This window comes from Xyrauchen texanus, chromosome 2, assembly GCF_025860055.1.
Source record: "Xyrauchen texanus isolate HMW12.3.18 chromosome 2, RBS_HiC_50CHRs, whole genome shotgun sequence".
Lineage (NCBI taxonomy): Eukaryota > Metazoa > Chordata > Actinopteri > Cypriniformes > Catostomidae > Xyrauchen > Xyrauchen texanus.
Genome location: NC_068277.1, coordinates 16,702,806 through 16,709,705, shown reverse-complemented (window position 1 = coordinate 16,709,705; position 6,900 = coordinate 16,702,806).

Below are 6,900 nucleotides of genomic sequence, written 5' to 3'. Positions count from 1 at the left end.
TTATCCCCATCATTACTGAATACTCATTATTGAGGGCATTGCATAGGCATGCTATTGCAGTAACTGAGGCTGGACAGTGTAGTATAAAAATAATAAAGTTTTCTATTGAACTCATTTCAGCCATATCATGAGTTTAACCTCTTAATTTTAAAATTGTACAATTGTACAATTCAAATGATAACAGTAGATAAAACACTTGAATAATCATATTAAGATTTACTGGTGGTGGCTAAGGAGGGTCTCCGGTTCTCTAGTGCTCAAAAGTGCTTTGAGTGTTGTGCCAGAAAAGAGATTTAAGTGTACAATTCATTCAAATATGTAAATAAGAGTGCTGTTTATCTTCATCAATGCAAGTAATATTTCCGTTTCAAATGTTTAATCTTATAACATAATATTAACATGAAAATAGCGTGTTATGACTCCGGCTCCAGTCATGATAAGACACAGGTGAAGTCCAGGTAAGCTCAAATTGGAATCAAATTCATCCGCCAGAAGAGCAGTGTCAGAACACCACTGATGTAATGTTTTGTTCCACAAATTGCTCGCACTATTACGTTTCAACCACAGATGTCACTAGAGAGCAATGTTACATAGTGCGGCTTTAAGAACCATGGGGGTGAAACTATTTTGTCTTGTGGAATATATATAATATCTATTATGTAGCATCTGAAGGGCAGTACTGAATAAAAAACATATATGACCTTTAATCTCTTATATTTATTTACATTCTGAAAGGTAAACTTATGAGGAAAAAGGGGGATGCAAACTTGTGCACTGAACTGCACTCAAAAAATGCTATTTGGCTGAACTTGATTCAGTCATGGACAGTTGTTTTACATGTTTGAATGAGTTTTCTTAACTTATATTACTATGTAATTTCAACACAAACCCTTTGTGTAGAAAGAACCTAGTTGAATTGGGTAAACCTAACTAAATTAGATTTGTCAGTGTAAATTCAATATATTGCATATATTTCTTTATGTACTAACTAGTGAAATGCATGCTGGATTGAAGCACTACAGAGTGTAGTTTAATTATGCTATGATTAGCACAGCATTTGCTAAAGAAAGCAAGCAATCAATTTAATGTGCACCATTTAAAAAAAAATCAGAAAAGACAAAATAATCATGATATAGTTTGGAATATACAGCATTAAAACAAATCAGACAAAAGGAATTGGTAAAGCAAAAACTTGGCTTATGATTAAAAACCACTAGGATATGAAGACATATACAGATGTGCATTTCTTCATCGAGGGAATGTGCACATATACCAGGGGTGGACTGGGAAGAGAAATCGGCCTGGGATTTTACATAGAATCTGGCCCAAAATTATGTCCCTTCGGCATATCACAGCACAGTTTTGTGGCCCGTTTTGCATAACAGTGGCTCATTTCAGCTTAGTCCCGGTTCTCCTGATGGCCAGTCCGCCCCTGATCGGCCCCAAAGAGCGTTAGCACACCGGGAAAATTCCCCATAATCCAGTCCTGACATACAAAGATTAGCTCATTTTTTATTTGTACACAGATGAGCTCGACATTAATTTGCCTGACAATTCACTTCTTTGGGTGTGTGCTGAATGGCATACTACCATAATACTCCCATGATTAAATATGATTTATTACCATATTTATTTCCATTATGATAACTAGACACCTCTCTTTTGTTAGAGTACCATGCATAGCGAGGTTATTTTTACAACAGTAGAATTTTTATGACAGTTTACAATGTTTATAATTGCATACTGTTTCACATGCTATTTATTTATTATTTACTGAAATATTAGCCAGTATGCTCTGTAGTATGCAGCAGGCAGCAAGCTACCATTCCATTCCAAAAATGCCCTCTCTGTCATGCACAGATATTTCAAAGTAACTTTACATTTTACATGAAGGCAACACAATTATATCAGAGTTTTCAATTTGGCTCAATGACTGCAATGTGATTAGCGATAGTTGTGATAAAATAGCAGTGTCTTGGGACTTAATTAGAGACTAAAGGATTTTGTTTGAGGCAACACAAAGACTGAAGGGAACAAATTTCACAAAATCCTGTCAGACTTGCTATTCAACATAAATTACTAATCTACTGAGTAAAATAAATTATGCTTTTATGGCTGGAACTGGATAATGATAGTGGATAGTTGTGAACAATGTGATTGAGGGATCCCATTCATCACAACCATTTTCTGCCCTTCTTTCCCTCATTCACTATCTCTTTCTTTTGTGATCCACACTAACTGAATTACTGTTGACTGATTAAATCGTACGGCAGAGGAGACAACAGCAATCCAGCATGCCCTTGTGATGTTTTCGCTCCTCTTCATTATTCTGCTTACCTCGACCGCCCTGTCCTCTCCTCTCCTCTTCTCTAATATATTCTCCTCTGTTGTACTGCACTTTCCCATTCTCTACTTAACCACACTCTTCTCAGTTTCCCTTTCCTCAACTACACTCTCTTCTGCTCTACTAATACATACTCAACTCAGGCTACTGTTCTGAATATACAGTTCTCTCCTCTTCTCTTTTCAACTTTTCTCTACCTAACTATACTGGACTGTACTGTTATACTCTCCTCCACTCACATGTTCTTTATTTTACTATACAAGACTGGACTATCCTCTATTAGATGCTTATTGACTACTACTCATCTATATTCTATTAGACTCTTCTCTACCATACTGTACTCCACTATACTCTATTACAATCTTCTCTCCTCCACTTGACTCCCCTACTTTCCTATTCTGAACTCGACTCTTCTGGACATTCCTCTACTTTGCTGTACTCAACTATACTCTATAATACTCTTCCATACTCTTATCTACTTTACTGTATTTAACTGTACTATTTTATACTTGTCTCTCCCCTACTTCACTGTACTCAAGTTGACTACACACTATTATTCTCTTATAGACTTATAGATTTTTTTTTAACTCAGCTGTACTATATTAAACTATTTTCTCCTCTACTTGACTCTCCTCTACTTCAATATACACTCTAAAAAAGATGGTCCTTCAAAGGTTCTTTACTGGCCTTAATAGTTCTATTTAAAGCCATATCTTCCTGAAGAACCCTTTTGTGCTGAAATGGTTCTTAGCATTGGGCATTAGGGGTTCTTTATTCCCGCCCTTTTGGTTTTTGAATATAACTGTCAATAAATTATTTCAAAGCCACCATGTCATTGGTTCACTCACAGCACTGGGTCCTAGCAGCTCGACTGATAGCTACACAGACTGTGTCACCACAGGTAAACTTTATATATTTGTTTAAATATGTTGCTGAAAATCTTTTCCCATTAGTAGTTTCAAGGACTAAAAATCCCATTAGCTCAGATAAATGGGAGTGAGAATTTGCTTATTTTCTATCACTTCACTCGCAGTTTCTGAAAGTGAAACAGTGGTGAATTAAAAATCATAAATGTGTTATTTGTGAGCAAACATTTTTTAAGAGGTTGGCCAAATTTTAAGAACTTTCCACAAGCTGTTACTATTTTAAGCATTTGCATGACTAATTGCGCAAAATATATTTTTTCGTTGCAACATTGTCCTCTACACATTCAACAAAGTTATTTTACTCAGAGCTTATTAACCTTTAGATCTAGAAATGTAGCCCTACACAATCCAAATAAAAACCTGCATCCAGTTATTTTTTGCAAATATATTTAATAACCTTGAAGGGAATTCATGATCATACAACATGATATCTGTTTCTCTCTCTCTGCTGGAGAAAAAGAGTGAGACTGAGAAGAATGAAAAGAATGAGACTGATGGATCAACTTTAGGGCTTATAACCTCTAAATAACAATCACAGAATGAATGAAACTATGCCTGTTATCAGACAACAGACAGTTTTGTCACTGCTTGATCAAGGCAGCACAGCGCATGTATGTTTTTGCTAAATGTTGAGCAAGTCCATATTAAGTGCTTTACATTTGAAACTTTACAAAGTAAAACTTTCCGTACCTGGTGGTTTCCTAACCTATTTTCCTATTTTTTTATAGATCACTATCAGAACATGCAAGTGTGACCAACTCAAGTGGTGAGCTGTCATTTTGTCATTTTCTTTCAAATACTGACAGAATTTTCTGAAAATTCATTTTTTTTTTTTTTGGTGATTTCCAACAGAGGTTGTACTCCCTTTGCCATTTGAAGAAGTTCAATCTGCCACAGCCGCTGCTGATACAGTTCTGCTCAGCAGTCATTGAATCTGTCCTCTGCACTTCAGTAACTGTCTGGTATGGAGCAGCTAAGAAATCGGATATCAGAAGACTACAAAAGGACAGTTCGGACTGCTGAGAGGATTATTGGTTGCCACCTGCCCTCCCTTCAAGAACTGTACACTTCCAGAATGAGGAAAAGGGCTAAAAAAAATCACTCTGGACCCCACTCACCCAGCACATGTCCTTTTTGAACTGTTGCCCTCTGGCCGGCGCTACAGATTACTGAGAACCAGAGCTGTCAGGCACAGTAACAGTTTTTTCCCTCAAGCTATCATGAACAGTTAAAACTGCCCCACTGAGCAATAATTATGTGCAATACACAGCTTAGTCTATTTATATTTATCCAACTTACCATTCTGCCACTACATTCCCTTGCTTCTGTATATAACAGATTTGTATTTGTACATTGTATACACATAGGTATACGTCAGGTATTGTTTGTGTAGCGTCGTGTAAAGTCAAGTTTAATAAAATCATGTCAAGTTCATGTTTATGTTTTGTTATGTTTCAAGTTTGAATGCCACTATAAATAAATTGCACTTGGGTTCTTCACATCATCATCATCATCTTCGTCTACCTGTCATAGCTGAACAATCATTACAGGAACCTTTAAAAAGGGTTCTATTTAGCACCAAAACGGGTTCTGCTATTGTTACAAGCTCAAAACCCTTGTTTGGTACTTTTTAGAAAAAAAAATTCTAAAGTTGAGTGTACTCAACACAACTCAACTCCACTCACTGAGCACTTTATTAGTGTTTATTAATTTTCTAGTGTTCCTAATAAAGTGCACGGTGTGGTCTTCTGTGGAACTGCCACACACTGGATGTTTTTTAGTTTTTGGCACAGTCTGAGTAAACTAAAGACTGTTGAGTGTGAAAATCCCAGGAGATCAGCAGTTTCAGAAATAATCAAACCAGCCCGTCTGGCACCAACAATCATGCCATGGTCGAAATCACTGAGTTCACATTTTCCCCCATTCTGATGGTTGATGTGAACATTAACTGAACATACTGACCCAAACCTGCATGATTTTATGCATTGCACTGCTGCCATGCGCTTCTAATCTCCTATATTCTCCTAAACTTTAATCTCTACTCTACTGTACTCTCCCTTCCTATACTCTTTTACAGTCTTTTCTCTTCTCAGCTACTATTCTGATAATATTCTCCCCTCCTTTAATATACTCTCCTATTCTATACTCTACTATACTAATATAATTTTTTTAAATAAACTATTTCCTTCCCTTTCCTTTCCTCCCTACCTATACTCTTCTATATTCTCCTCTTCTGTACTCTACAATACTCACTCAAATCTTTTCCCCTCTGTACCCTCAATTGGACAAAAGAGTATGCTGGGGAAGGGAACTAAAAAGGGAAGACACGATCTGAATTTAAACGAAAACTGCAGGCCTAAATCATTGCCAACATTTAATGCTGACTACAAAATACCCACAATCTAGACAGTCAGCAAAGCCTGTTGACAGTCACTTTTAAATTCCCATGGGTGTAGCCCCTGCGCTAAGGTCAAATGACCTTTTCCAAGTAAATCTGGAAACATCCCTCATCTAACACTGACAGTTCCAAATGTTAATCACTTTTGTAGCCAGCTAGCTGTTCCAGCAGTGGAAGAAACAAATGAAAATGTCCTTCACTGACCCTTTAGTGTAATTACTGAACACATTCAATGCCTAAAATTAGCGTGTGTGCTGCAGTACTGAGGGGTGTTAATGAATGCTAATTGAGCTCATGAGTTCATTAGGTGTAGTTGCTCTTTTACATCTTAACAATACACACTCCTGCTTTTCCCTACGTTGCCACCTCACCATTAACCCAATTTTATTTTTGTACTTGTTAGAATCCTCACATTCTTTGTGAAAAAGCTCAAGACAGAATGCTGTGGGGGAAAAAGGTGTCTAGCATCTGCTGGTGGTATGTTACCTTAGCAACCACGCTGTTGGCAACAAAAAGACTTAGCAGCAGGTAGCATGAGGGTAAGCGAGAAAGGGAAGTAATAATTTTTTTAGACAGGAACTTCAGGGGAGAATGTTCTGAAAGAAAGTGCCATCATTTCAAAAGGAGGCATACAAAATAAGCCAGTGCTTTCTCCTTTAAAACATACCCCAGTGAGGAACGCTTTCAAGGAAAGAAGTGTGCAGTAGAAGCTATATATCAGAGAGCGCAGGCTGCATGCAGAAACCAGTGAGTCTGAACACAGAACAGTCAGTCTCACTTGCCCTCACAGTGAGCAAGGCAAGGCAAGGCAAGTTATTTATAAAGCACAATTACAAAGAGATAAAAAAAAAAAAAAGCATACTAAACAAGTGACAAACCAATCTAAGCTCACAGTTAATTAAAAGCCTTGGAGAAAAGATTAGTTTTTAATGGATATTTAAAGATAACAGCATTGAAGCTGTTCTAATATGCAGGGGTAGACGGTTTCAAAGCTTTGGGGCCACTAATGCAAATGCGCTGACTCCTTTTAGATTGAGTCTGGACCTAGGGACACTCAAAATCCTCTGATCAGATGACCTAAGAGATTTAAGGGGATGTGTAAGTGTAAAATGTCAGAAAGATAGCAGGGTGTTAACACATTTAAAGGTATAAAAACAAACAATAAGTTCTTAAAATCAATTATATAACAGACCAGCAGCAAATGAAGAGATGCTAATATTGGGGAGATACCA